Source organism: Lithobates pipiens, unplaced genomic scaffold (assembly GCF_037356315.1).
Source record: "Lithobates pipiens isolate NorthernLeopardFrog02 unplaced genomic scaffold, aLitPip1_a1.2 Scaffold_8, whole genome shotgun sequence".
NCBI lineage: Eukaryota > Metazoa > Chordata > Amphibia > Anura > Ranidae > Lithobates > Lithobates pipiens.
The window spans coordinates 517,993,561-518,008,407 of record NW_027507903.1 but is presented as its reverse complement, the minus strand read 5'-3'; the positions used below and the strand labels follow the sequence as shown (position 1 = coordinate 518,008,407).

At 44.4% G+C, this 14,847-nt stretch overlaps 1 protein-coding gene across 2 annotated transcripts in view; it reads right to left on the bottom strand.

Moving 5' to 3' along the window:
- Positions 1–11,782, bottom strand: part of ADD2 (adducin 2) — a 127,816-nt gene extending 116,034 nt beyond the window's left edge. Inside the window, exon 1 of one of the 2 annotated variants that reach the window (XM_077469428.1) lies at positions 11,664–11,782. The gene's annotated coding sequence lies outside the window, so the exon portion shown is untranslated. The remainder of the gene's footprint in view (positions 1–11,663) is intronic. The other variant, XM_077469427.1, reaches the window with a different exon arrangement.
- Between the last annotated feature and the right edge of the window lie 3,065 nt (positions 11,783–14,847).

Below are 14,847 nucleotides of genomic sequence, written 5' to 3'. Positions count from 1 at the left end.
TTTTGAGACAGGGTTGGTGAGGTAGCTGGGGGGAGAGTTGTGGATGGATTTGTATGTTACTATTGCAAATTTGATACACTGGACAATTCGAAGCGTGTGGAAGGATTAGCAGAGTAGGGCAGCGACCATGATTGGTTAGTAAGGTGGATGAATCTTGCAGCAGCAAGTAAAGTATCTAAATTATTAATGAACTTTTTCAATAACTGTAGATGCCTTAATGTCCACGTGCAATCAATTTACTTTTATATATGGACTTTGACATAGTTCATATAGGCCATCAGTAGACTTTTTCAGCTGATGCCTTGTGTCACAATACCCTGTATTGTGCAAACTCCAAAAACCAGAGTGCAGCTGAAAACATATATACCATTGATATAGAGAGAAAATTTATTTATTTTTATACACACACACACACACACTTTAGGTCCATATATATTTGGACACAGGCACAATTTTCACATTTTTGACTCTGTATGCCACCAGAATAAAATTAAAACAATCCAAATGAATTTGAAGTGCAGACTTTCAGGTTGTAGTCAAGGGGTTGAACATAAATATCAAGTACAAATTTTAGGAACTGCAACCATTTTTATACACAGCCCCCCCCCATTTTCAGTGGCTCAAATGTAATTGGACAAAAGAATATAATCATAAAAGTAAATGTTACATTTTTAATATTTTGTTAAGAATCCTTTACTGGCAAAGACTGCCCAAAGACTGGAACCCATGGACATTACCAAATACCTTCTTTCTGATGTTTTGCCAGGCTAACTGCAGCAGTCTTCATTTGTTCTTTGACAATCTTTCTGCCTTCAGGAAGTGAAATGCTCAATTGGGTTGAGATCAGGTGACTGACTCGACCATTGCAGAATATTCCACTTTTCCTTGAAAAGCTCCTGGGCTGCTTTTGCAGTGTGTTTTTGAGTATTGTACATCTGTACTGTGAAGCGCTATCCAATCAACTTTGCTGAAATTGGCTGAATCTGGGCTGACAGAATTCATCCAGCTGCTCCTGACATCTGTTACATCAATAAAACACCAATGACCCAGTGCCACTGGAAGTCATGCATGCTCATGCCATCACACTGCCTCCACCATGTTTTACAGAGGACGTTGTGTGCTTTGGACCATAAACTTTTCCCAGCCTTCTCCACACTTTTTTGTTCCAGTCATTCTAGTACAGATTAATCTTATATTCATCTGTCCAAAGAATGCCCAAAAACCATCTAAAAAAGCCAGACCAGTTCTGGAAAAGCAAAGTCTAGTCTGACTTTTTTATTCTTCAGGCTTAGGAATGGTTTGCACCTTGTGGTGAACCCTCTGTATTTGCTCTTGAAGTCTTCTCTTGATTGTAGACTTTACAATAGAGAAGAACACTCTCCAGAAGTGGGTTTATCTTTGTCAAAGAAAAACGCATTCACAACATCCAGACAAGTGAAGATCCTGCAATCATCCACCACTGTTGTCTTCTGTGGACGTCCAGGTCTTTTTATGTTGCTGAGCTTACCAGTGCCTTCTTCTTTCCTCAGATGTCTTCCTAATGTTGCTGCCATCTCTTCGATGGATTTGTTTCGTTTTTGAAGCCGTACAATGGCCCGTTTCATTTGCATGGACAGATCCTTTGAACGCATGATGCAGGGTCACAGCAATAGATTCCAAATGCAAATGCCAGACTTAGAATCAACTGTAGACCTTTTACCTACTTAATTGATGAAGAAATATCTGAGGAGTAGTCCACACCTGGCCACGAAACAGCTTTTGATGAATTGTCCAATTACTTTTGGAAAAAGGGGATGGCTATTAAGAGCTGTAATTCCTAAACCCTTCCTCCGATTTGGATGTACATACCCTCAAATTAAACCTGAGTGTGCGCAATTTCAGCCCATATCCATTATATATCTATAGCTTGAATACAATTTGGTAAATACCTGAAAAAAACAAAAATTGTGCCAGTGTCCAACTATATATGGACCCAACTCTAGACTGCAAGCACATACTACTGTCATTCAGCAGGTAGGCTGTGTACTCAGAGTAACAATCCTGAACATCTGTCTAATACAGGCCCATTAAGTACTGAGTGGGTGTAATCACTTGTCTTTGGAATATAAATGGGGTAAAAACAACTCATGGCAAATCTAACCATATATCACACAATACCCAGGATGGTAACAAAGCTCCAGTGTAGAAACCTAATGGTAATGAATGTGGACTAACTCTTCCTATTTCATACAGCAACCAAAATCTATTTTCTGTATTCCCATACTTGTGTTGCACTAGAAACATAAAAAATTATGCCGCGTACACAGGACTGGACTTTCCAGCAGACTAGGTCCGACTGAATCAGTCCCTCGGACAATACGATCGTGTGTGGGCTAATCCGATCGTTTTTTTGTTAAAATCCAGCGGACCTAGAAATAGAACACGTTTCAAATCTGTCCGACTGACTCAATTCCTATCAGGAAAACCATTCGTCTGTATGCTGGTCCAGCGGACCAAATACGACGCAAGGGAAGCTATTGAACTTTTTAGTCCTGTCTTACATTATCACGTTCAAAATGAACAGACTTTCGATCGGACTGAGTCCGTTCGTGTGTGGCCAAGTCTTTTCGGAAAGTCCATTGGAACTCCGCCAAATGTCCGTCGGGCAGACTGTCGGACTTAGTCTCCCGGAAAGTCCGGTCTTGTGTACGCGGCATTAGAATCTGATTGGCAGTTGTGGGTAGCAGTAATCGTTTATTGTGGAAGTTCACGTTCAGATAATGGTTTGTACACATTTTAATCAACTCTAGTGAGACGGATACATAAAAGTTCTCCAAACATCTACTTAACTTCCTATACCATTATATAACCATCAGCTCACTTTATCTGGCCATTAGCAGTAAAACCTCTTCTTATACCACCCTTAACTGATTACACAATCCCCCCCAGGAAATCATTGATCACTCCACACTGCTCTACAGTGCTGTGAACCATTTCTCGGCTTCATTTCACTACTGGCACCAGAAGCTGACTGTTCTCAATTCTCTATTGTATTGTATCACACAGGAACCAATCTGATATTTGCATTAGCAAACATGGAAAAATGCTTTCTGTTGATCAAGATTAGAATAAGCAAAGTTAACATTAAAAAAGATCCTAACAAAAACACAGACTATAGCTTTAAAATGAACATGGCATCACTGGCAATTAAAGCACAACTCCAATCACAGCCTTTTTATTTTTAGTTCTGAAAAGATAGGGAAAAGGTCAGAACATCTGGTAGAGGGGTACAGGGGTATTTCTCTCTAGCCAAAACACAGGGCAATGAGGAAAAAATAAAAAATTGTAAGCCTGCCCCACTATTTAAAAAAAATGTCCTCACTTTGTTTCAGTGACACACAGGTCTTATCAGAAATGCAGTTCCAGTACTTCCAGTGCTGAATACATGTAATAAGGCGTGCAGGGATGTGCTGGAGGGTCTATTGATGCTGGCTTCTGAGGGATCTATTGTTGGAGGGGGATCTATTTTTGCATGGCGGTCTAATGTTGCTGGTGGGGGGGGATCTATTTTTTAAGGGGTGGGCTTAGGCTGCGGGGGGGTTCAAATGTTGCTGGAAGGGATCTACTGTTGAGGAAGGGGCCTATTGTTGCTGGCTGCTGGAGAGTATGTTGATGCTGGCTGCTGGGAATCTATTGGTGCCGGGGTGGCATTTTGTTGCGGGGGTCCAATGTTGCTGGGGGGGGGCAGGGCATTTCACTGCTTGTTATTACCAAATTAACCACAAAGATACTTAGCTCTGTATTCTCTAAAAGGGGCAGTACTGGGAGGTGGGCAAGGAGCAGTGGTGGCTGCTCCATACGGGGCAGTGCCTAATCCATGCGCCCAGACCCTAATCTACATGCAGAGCACTGGCTGCATGGATTCCAATGGAGTTTTATTTTCTTTTTTTTAAGCTCATGATTAGAGCCTGAGGCACTAATTGGCTTCAAAAAAAGGGTGGGCTTGGGGAACAGAGCATTGCGCCCTGAGCCTACACAGTTGTGTGACAATAGCGAATTGCTATTCGCCATAGTCTTCCTGTTTCTTTTTACGGCCAATTAGGAAGCGGGAGGACCCCGATTGGCCGAAAGGAGAAGCGATCGGACTGGCCGGGCAGGGGGGGGGGGCTATGGGGGAGGATGTACAGGAAGATTCGGGACTCAGAGCAAACTCTGTGCTCTGCATCTGCGCCAGCTGAAAGTCTAACCATGCGAGGGGGGGGGGGGATTGGGATGGTTTGCCACCCCCCTCCCTCGGCTGGAGCCACTGGTAAGGAGTGGAACCAAGGAACGGTGCTGGGGGTGCACCTATTCTCTGAGAAGAAAAAGAGCCCTGATGACACTTATACCAAAGACAGGTGCTGGAGAGAAATCCCATCAGTGGGAGTCACTGCCGACACTTTCCCACTATCAAAAAACAACTTCTGCCTGGAATTGAGCTTTAGGCATTTAAGAATAATAAAATAAATACTTGGAGGAGTTTATGAACATGTTGCAAGTTTTAGTGTGTATATAGTACCCATGCAACAATATTTAAAACTGAAAAATAAAGCCAAAGCACTCTGGATAGGCCAGATCAATACGTTAAAAAGAGAACACTTCACTTTCATTAAATGAACTTCAAAACATTTTTGTATTTCCTTCCAGGACAATACTCTCTCCAAAAAAAGGCAGCAAACGAAGAGGAACAGTGCTTGGGGATTCAAGACAATGCAGAAGGCGGCTGCCAGCTGAATGCTCATCAGAGCTCTTCCAGACAGCTCTACAGCCTCGTTCAAACAGGCGCCACCACCCATATATTTTGAGGCTTTGCCTCTTCCTCAGAGTGCTCTTTTATGGTAATATATTTATTGATCTGCGCTATCCAGTGCGCTCCAGCTTTGTGTTTACTTACTGGTCACTGGGTTGAAATATCCAGGCCTGTCTCTGCCTTATAGCTTTGAATATAAATTGCAACAGTTGCCTTACAAATCCATTGGAGAATAAATGCATTGTTTACCATATGCATGTAACTCATACATTGGCACCACATTCCCTGTATCTGTCCACAAGTACATAAAGGGATTATTTCAAGCCTTGTAAAGTTAATTATGGACTTGTAAGGAAGCAGGAGATACTGCACGCAAGTGCCTTCTGTCATAAGAAAACAACCGATGTGCAGTAAAGCATAGGAGTTGATTTACCAGTTAAAAGCCGATTGGCTACTATGCACAGCAGCACCAGATTTTACACTCTCCAGTTGTTTGATATATGGGGGGGTTATTTCCTAAAGGCAAATCTACTTTGCACTACAAGTGCACGTGGAAGTAAAGGCGCTGTAGATCCGAGGGGGACATGCAAGGAAAATAAAAATAAAAAACAGTATTTTAGCTTGCACATGATTGGATGATAAAATCAGCAGAGCTTCCCCTCTTCCAAGTGCACTTGTATTGCAAAGTGGATTTGCCTTTAGTAAATCAACCCCATGGAGTTGCTCATACACCTGCAGTTTGGAGAAACTGAGCTTTTATCTAACTTTTACCAACACTATGCAGACCAACCAACAACCAGTATGGACCTGCCACTTTCAGTGGACATGGAAAGCCCAAGAAGATGTTGACTGCCCATATGGTGCAGAGACAAAAAATAAATAAATAAAGAAGTCTTTCTGATGCATACAAGTATTGATGCCTAAACAACTATTTTCCATTCTGACTAAATAACATCCAGATTGCTGTCAAAGACACATTTCATGACAGTTACCCAATGGGACTCCGTCGGCTTTATCAAACAATAGTCTACGAGTCCAATGAATGACTACTCTCTACAACAGCCATTCCTAAACAGAGGTGTGAAACCCTAGGGTTCCTTCAGTTTTTGCTAGGGGTGGCATTTTTATCACAACTAAGGGTATAATTGTTCTCACTAACCCCCAATGTAAGGGCCATTGGCTCCTGATTATTTTTTTAGTAAGGATTTACCCTAGTTTTGGGGATCCTTTTGGGTTGAAGTTGAGAAAGGCTACTCTAGAGGAACAAAAAACTGATTGAGCAGGTTAGTAAAGCACCGCTAGCTTTGCCCTCAGCACTGCCCTCATAGGCATATGGACACCTTTAAGAAGCCTCCTCCCTGCAAATGATCACAACTATTTTCTCAAGTCTAGAGTCCATATTATATGGGTAGGGACACACTGGGCCTCTGCACCGAGATCTGGATTGAAATTTAAAGCTGGCCATAGACAGACTCTCGGCCGGTCCCTGCTGAACTGATTCAAAGCAAGTATGGGCAGGCTGAATGTACCCAAAGCTGATTGATCAACTTGGGTACAACTAGCCTGCCTGATTTTACATGTGATTAGTGCTAGCGGCTATTATAGCTGCTAGCAGTAATCACTTTGTTCTCCTGGTGGGGACCACTCACCCATCCCCCACCAGGAGAACACACTGGCTCTGCAGTAGGGATCCCCCCCCCCCCCCCATTAACTGCATCCTGTGGTTGCAGAAAAGAAAAGCGATCTGTCTATGGCTGACTTTAAGCAGACATGATGAATCTTCTTTCCTTTGTTAGATTAGCCTGCCCATACATGGTTCAAATCTTGGTTGGTCCATACTGAACTGCCAAAGTTTTGAACCATCGGTGGCTGCACTAACATAAGAATCAGATATTTAAGTGTTAATTTAAATTTTTAACTGCCACTTGTTCACCATTGATCATTTCAGTTTTATTCATATCTAAATTTAAATGTATGTGCAGTGGTAAAACGGAGGAATGAAGGAACCTAGCACATATGTCAAGGATATCCATAAATCAGACAGATGGAGATGTTATAAGATTCAAACTGAACAAACAGCCTACCCTTGATTATAAAAGCACACAGCACTACCTAAATGACTTTATCATATCAGAAAATTGAAAGGAGAACCATCTTTTTGCGGTCTCTTTCCTCAAGCTGCAGAAAACGGAGTCACAAATTTCTGAATTCTTTGTAAACATCTAAGCCCTTGGACATTCTGACAACAAAATCCGTCAGATTTTGTCCGAAACTGGTGTTGCATACACACGGTTGGACAAAGTTGTCAGAAAATCCGATCGTTCGTAACGTGATGACGTTATTTCATTACGACGGGACTACGTTCAGGCTAGTAGCCAATAGCTTTGGTCTAGGAATTTGATCTGAGCATGCGTGGCACTTTGTCCGATCGGAATTCTCTACACATGATCGGACAAAGTCCGATCGGATCACATTGTCGGAAAATTTTATAGCCCAGCTCTAAAACTTTGTCGGTCAGATATTCCGACGGAAACAGTCTGATGGAGCCCACACATGGTCCGATCGGACACTTTCCGTCAAAATGTACGACCGTGTGTACAAGGGCTTACAGGGAGAGTGATCACCCCTTGTCCTGGTCTCTATTTGAACAGTGCTGAAAAGTCTATTAAAGCTCACTGCATACCCAAAAAGGGTGGTTGATTCAGCTCACAATTATACCTCCCATAGCAGAAGAATTCTTTCAAAATGACTGAAGCTTCAAAGCAAAAATGCATTCAGGTTGAATCTCCAAAGGAGAACACACCTCATATAAAAGCCTGCACTGTCTGGGCTTTTAGCATCTCTAGCTGCAACAGATGACCTCATGCAAGACTGCAGAGAAGATAGATGATATTTGTGCCCAGAAATGTGAGACACTGGAAGCCAAGATGGACTAAAGTCTGCTGATTCAATGCACCAAATCTACCATCCCATAATTCGATGCGCCAAATCTACCTGCAACGTCAGAGCCAGGATTGGTTGGAAAAGTTCCCCAAGTTCGGAAAATTTCACAATATATGTGCCATTTACAATATGAAGGCTCAAAACTCTTTTGCCTATTGAAGACAGAGGGAAGAATACTGCGCACAGTGTTCACCGGTAAACCTCCCAGGAGAAAAATACCAGGGGAGCAATTGTTGGCCTAACTTTGAAAATGCTAACTACTCGGCTGTTCTATTGACCCACATTCTTTTACAGCAAGTCACATGCTTGAAAAATTTTTTCCAGGTAAGGGAAGTTAGATCACCAGAATTGTTCCAGGTGTGTGGCTAAATGTATTGAAACGCGAGGATCAGCAAGACAGCCAGGTGAGGTTTAATATTAGGTGTGCAACGGCAGCCTCTCTCATAAGAGCTTTACCATAAAGCTTTTTAAAACCAAAAATATATATGTTGAAACCAGTTCCAGTGTTGTTCCAGTACTTGCATGTGGTGGTTGCATTCATTTTTTATTAAAATTTTCCGGACTGTTTTTTTTTTTCACCTGTTGATCCTGTGAGTAACACTTTCTTTCCTAGGGTGATTTGCACAATGTATTGTATCTATAGATGACCTGAGTTGTCACCCTAGGACAGAAAGGGTGTTAAGTTCCCTAATCTGGGATGTAAACCCTCCTGCAAAAAAATCAAAATACCCTGCAAGATAAAGGCATAATGAGCTAGTATGCATAGCATACTAGCTCATTATGAATTACCCAAGAACGAATCCCCCGCAGCCATCCTAGTCTCCCCCTCAGGCCGCCGACATGTCACCTGGGGCTCAGGCGCTGCGATTGGCCGGAGCCGCGATGACGTCACTCCTGCGCATGCGCGCGGGAGCCGCCGCAAACGGCACAGTAGAACCGAAGAACGTACTGCCATTGCTTCAGTTGGCTTAAGTGCGCATGTGCCCCATGACGTCGCAAAAACAGGGATATCTCCTAAACCGTGCATGTTTAGGAGATATCCAGGGCAGCTACAGGCAAGCCTAATTATAGGCTTGCCTGTAGTTTAAAGTGGTTGTAAAGGGTTTACAACCACGTTAACAGGCCAAAGTGGGACAATTAGGAGAAGTTCATTCTTAAAAGGTAAAGTACAGCCAAAGCTGTGGATCAAGGGAGTGCAGTTCGTTCTGCACTCCTGTGACCTGGTTTTAGCTGACAGCGGGCTGAATCTTGCTGTCGGCTGCCATCACAGATCCGGTCCAGGCTGGGGAAAGATTGTGACCATATGATCGGGATCCACCCAGGAGCCTGGACCGGCAGCTGACTCAGGCTCTGCTCACTGGGTACTGAGTGATCAGTGGCGTTTGATTGCCCAGTCTTAGAGCCGGCGTGGGGCAGATGCAGCATCGGAGCAATGCTGCACCCATCTAGGCAAGTAGGATTTTTAAACGAAAAGACAAAACCCATACTTCTCTTTTAAGCTGGCCATAGATGGATCAGGTTTTTTTGTTCAACCAGAGGCTTGAATGAAAAAAACTGATCCGATTCTCCCATATACACATTCAAGGTGGATGGGGGGGGGGGGGGGGGGGAAATCACTCTTGCTGAGCTATTGTATTCCAGAGGGGAGAGTTCCTCACAGACAAAATACACTGATCAGCGCTGCCATCTATAGCGATCTATTATCCAACAGGCCGATTGTCTAGAAGTCGATCAGTAGAAAGACTTCTGTACAACCAGAGTGCCAATACATCAGAGTGGATAAAACATTTTTTGATTATAATACAATTTAAGATACATTAAAAACTTAGTTTATTCAGCATGAAGTTGAGCTTAGTTATGTAGCATGAGGCTATGTTCTGCAATATTTGAATTTTTGGTAAACTCATTCAATGAACCAAGCTCTGCAAGCTGAGATAACATACACTGCACTGATGCATTTACACAAGGTCACAGTAACCATAAGATAAATCAAAATTCAGGAATATTGCTTTGTCCCATTGTTTTGCAAATCTATGTACACTACAAACTGTATGATTGAATTGGTATGATATCACTGATATCACTTTATCAACTTGACAGATTGCAAATATTAAAAATTCTATTTTTAGAATAACAAAATTAAGGTTTCCTAACTACCAGCAAGAATAAGTCCTTATATTTAAAGAGCACCTGTCATTTCAGATCCATCATGGCAGCGCCTGTTGGCGGCCATCCGCTCACCTGCTGCCGCCACGTCCCTCACCTTGTTGTGTCACTTCCGCATCACCAGCCATCCCATTAAAGTGAATGGGACTGTTGGTAAGTCAACAGCGGTTCAGAGGGGGAGCCACTGCAGGACAGATGGCAGTTGCTCTTTAAAAAAAAAAATATATATAATAATTATGAATTAAATCAAATTCACCCTGTTTACATGGATTGAAATGCATCCAGTTCCTGCTGATCCAGTTAAATTACAATCCATTTATGGCCAGTTTAGGGTATACATACACTATAAAGGCAGATTTATAAAGTAGGTATTCTGACAATCACTGCAGGTGAATTTTCCTGGTGCATGCATTTAAAAAAAAAAAAAAAAAGACAGCAATTGATTCGCCACCAGTGAATGTTTAGTGAAAGTCACATTCGCTACTCCGCTAAGATTTTGATTAAGCAATTTCAGAAAAAATGTATCAATGTGTGAAGAGATCATATAGGCAGCATAGGGTGTAACCTGGGCCCATGAAGTCAGATGGCCCAAGCAAAACTGCCCCTCCCTTATTCACAAGCAGTTTTCTTGCCTTACATTCTGTACAGAATAACACACCTCTATTACTTTTTTGTTTTACATTTCAGATCCCTGCAGTTTCAGCCTAGGCACGCTGGAATTTGTAGTTCCCAGGACAGCTACAGACCTGCATTACAATATTACAGAAACATCAACTATAATGGGAAAAGCCACAAGTTCAAGTTTATTGAAATCAACTAGTTTTCCATGCATGTCCACTGCAAAATAATTAAACCGATAAGAGCGCAAGCGTCTTGTAAACCGTTGAAGACAAATACAACCAAACCCTTGTTGGTGAACATTTCAAAACATAAAAAAAAAGTAAAAAGGTTTAATTTTTTTGTTTTGATTGGATTGTGATATTTGCAACATGTCCTTTGTCATCAATAATGTATTTCCAAAATAAAGAAATAAATTGTGGACACAAAGGCACTGTGTATGACATGGATATGGTTAGTGCATGGATTTTCCAGGCAAAGTCTACAATATGAGAGCACTGCTAATACAACTAGGTGTCTCTGTAGCTGTATGACACATATGGATGGGCTCTCCTTGCACACCAATGGTTCTCCTGTCTACACACACACACACACACACACACACTAGATGCATTAATGACTGCTTCTGCATTGCCACCCTCCACACCTTCAGATACATCAAAGGACACCTTAACATGAACCAACTCACCCCTATCACTGCACTATATAGATCTTATATAAATGAAAATACATTTTATTAATTATAGAGAATTCCCTTCCACAGGTCGCCCCCTACTGGCTGCCGTTGGCACTACAGCAAAGCAAATAATCTCAGCAGGGTGCTTCCCATCTCTGCTCTATTACATCCATTATGTTCGCAGTGAAATGGACACATCAGGAAAATACATACACCCACCTACCATGGCATTATAATAGCAAAAGAAAAAGAAAGACCTGTGTGATCACTGCCGATTCCCATCCCTGCACATGCATCTATGACAGTCCCCCATCCCTGAATAGCCATGCAGTATTGGATTTATTTACACATTGCTGCCATCTAGAAATAAAGCCTGCCCAAGATTGCTGCTCATTTGCATCATTGCAATCATCGCATTAGGGTGGCTTTAATGACCATTTGCCATTCCTGTATAGATCTGTATGTAGGTGAGAGGGGATGGTGCACACCTACCTTGAATCTGTGCGATGGCAATGTTATCTGCTGCAGGTTGGGGAGCCCATGTTATCTCCTGGTGGATGCTGATAGAACAGAAGCCCAGCCCCTTTCTGGATACAGCAGGCAAACAAAAGGCAGTGACAGTGATCTGGATGGCCCCTCCCCCACCACACCCACCCCACACCATCTCTTAGGATGCTCTGTGCATCCTCACCATAAGAGACCTGGGAATATCCCTGACAGCTGATGGGTTAAACCATCACTAACCCACAACTGCATGGTCACATCAGAGCTGATGGGAAGCAAATCAGATGGAAAATGTCCTTCGGAAGCATAACCAAGGCAGAGCAAAGCAGGTTATACCTGCCTGTGCAATCATTGTGATCTCCCTGAATGGACAGGCTCCTTCCTCTAGGAATAAAGGATACATCAGACAGCTCTGATCACTGGATCCCCTGCAATCAGCTCACCCCTCTCCCCTGACAGCAAATTGTAGAATTAGTCTTATTACAGGGGATCTGTTACATAAGAAGCAGGAGTACAATATAAGCTTTAAACAATGTAGACTTTTTTCCTTCTAATCCACACTGGAATGGCAAACTAATCAGATTACAGTTTTTGCTCCTTTTAGGGCTTATTCTTCAGTAAACAAGCATATTTTTGTGCTGCCCCCAGCCGCCCATAGACCTAAATGGTAGGCGTAAAAACAGCGCATGCTCATAGATGCAAATCCCCGATCCCAGGCTAGCCCCTTTTGGAAACTTACAGGTGTGTGCAGGGCTGGGACAAGGGGTGGGCAGGAGGGACGGCTGCCCTGGGCATTGTGGCATCATGTAAGGCAGGCATGCAAGTCCGGCCCATGAACCAATTCCGGTTTCATTCATTTCAAAAACGGCCTCATTGGTAATTTGGCTATATTATATATAAAATTTTGTTAGCCCTCATCAAATGCCTGAGCGCTACGGGGGCCACAAAAGAGAGGCTGCTGAGAAAACAGGAGATTCTCCTGTATGCAATCTGTTGGCTCTTGTCTCACCCCCTCCCTGTCTTCTCCGAGGCTGCAGATAGGGATCGATTAGGCTGCACTGATGGCAATGGTGAGGCTGCATTTGAGGCTGCGTTCATGTCACTGGTGAGGCTGCGTTCATGGGCATCCGCAGAACTTTTTTCGAGGGGGGGGGGGCGTGCATAATTTTAGTGTCACCCATGTGCCGCCCCTTTTCTACAATGTCAGGATAAGTAAAGGATAATGCCCGACAGGCCCCCTTACCAGACCCAGCGAAACGACAGCAGTGATCCCTCTGGCTGGAAGATCGCCCACTCTGGGTTCCCCGGGGATGATTCTGGTTAGTATAGCGTGTCGTACCCTGACAGCGGCCAAGTCTTTCCTTCTCTGGTGGCGCTGGGTACCATGGCACTCTGGTGGCGCTGGGTAGCGTGGCTCTCTGGCTTCCACCCAGCACATGCCTCTTTGTTCTGTAGCATGCTTTTTTCCAGGTTGCAGTCTCTCAATCTCTCTCTTGCTCAAGCTGTAGCTTCCTCCCTGCAGAAAATGGAGCCGCCAATCTTCGGGACTACATGTCCCATGATGCTCTTCTCTCCTAGTCTCTTTTGATTGGCCCTCAGTTATGGCCAATGGGGAAGGAATGGAGCGGGCAGGAAGCTGGGTGTGGAACCTGGTGAGAGCCGCCGTCTCTTCTCCCCGACAGGAGAAAGACGGGGTGAGCAGAGGAAACCTGACAGCCCGCAGCTCGCCTTTCACCTGACACAGCACCGCCAAGTTCTCTGCTCGACTGAGCAGGGAAAAGAGCCTGTAGTCACAATACACTGATGGGGGGGCTTGACAGCACCTGTATGGTGTCATCCCACTGGCTGCCCGCCAGGGGCGGATCCAGAGTCTAGTCTCGGGAGGGGCACTGCCAGAAAATACTTTTTTTGGGGGCAATTTATCGGGGAAATGGCTGGTGTTGGTGCTTTAATCATCCCGGGAACCATGGTTGTTATGGTGTCAGGATGATTGAAGCGCATTATTTTATTATTACATTGATATATAAAATGAAATAGTTCAGCTCACCATAATGCAGAATCAGTGGGAGCCCAGAGTGTGTCACTTGCCACCGTCGCCTGCCACCAGATGCGGATTGTCATTTGCCATGTCACTTGCCACATGTTGCGGATTGTCACTTACCACGTCACCTGCCACACATTGCGAATTGTCACTTGCCACGTCATCTGTCACATGTTGTTGGTTGTCACTTGTCTGCCGCCAGATGCAGATTGTCACTTGCCACATCACCTGTTGCGGATTGTCACTTGCCTGCCACCAGATGCGGATTGTAACCTGCCACATCGCATGCCACACATTGCGGACTGTCACTTGCCACATTTCCTGCCACACATTGCGGACTGTCACTTGCTGCTAATGTGCATTTTGTCTTTCGCTGTGTCCCAGAGTCAGGCAGCAGAGAGATGATGTAATCTCTCTGCTGCCCGCAGCTGCCTGCACAGTGAGGGTGGGTGGTGGGTGGGGCCAACACAGTCAGGGGTGGAGAAAGAAGAATGCTGGCGCTCTGCAGTCACACGCTGGACATGATGTTAGTGGTGGTTGGAACTGGAAGAGTGGAACTGATTGATATGCACAACACACACTCACAGTCTGTACTCTAAAGTTGCAACTGCGACAGTGCTACTGCAAGTTGCAACTGTTCTCCAGCAGCTCCCGTTACAGTGAGTCTTGTCGGCTCTGACATGACTCACTAACTTGACTCGTTGCTAGATGCGGCCCAGGTGTTAGCAACGAGTGCAGGGGGGAATCTCCATCCACCTGTTCCTCCTCTTATTCTAGTAGAGTCTCTCTCTGCGCCGCTGATCGGCTGATGGATGTGAGAGAGACTTGGCAGAGGCAGCGGCAGAGCTTGTGAGAATCAGAGATCATTTCAGTCAGAGTATTTCGGGGGGGGGGGGGGGAATGCCCTGTCGCCCCCCCCGGATCCGCCCCTGCTGCCTGCACCCCCATAGCGATGCCACTGTGCTGATCCAATCCCCAATTCCAATGGGGGGGCATTTGACCCCCCCTTGCGCCTACCTGCGGACGCCCATGGCTGCGTTCATGTCAATGGTGAGGCTGCGTTCATGTCAGTGGTGAGGCATGGAGGATTTATGCTAGCAGGGGTGATTAGGGGGAGTTTGTGCTAGGAGG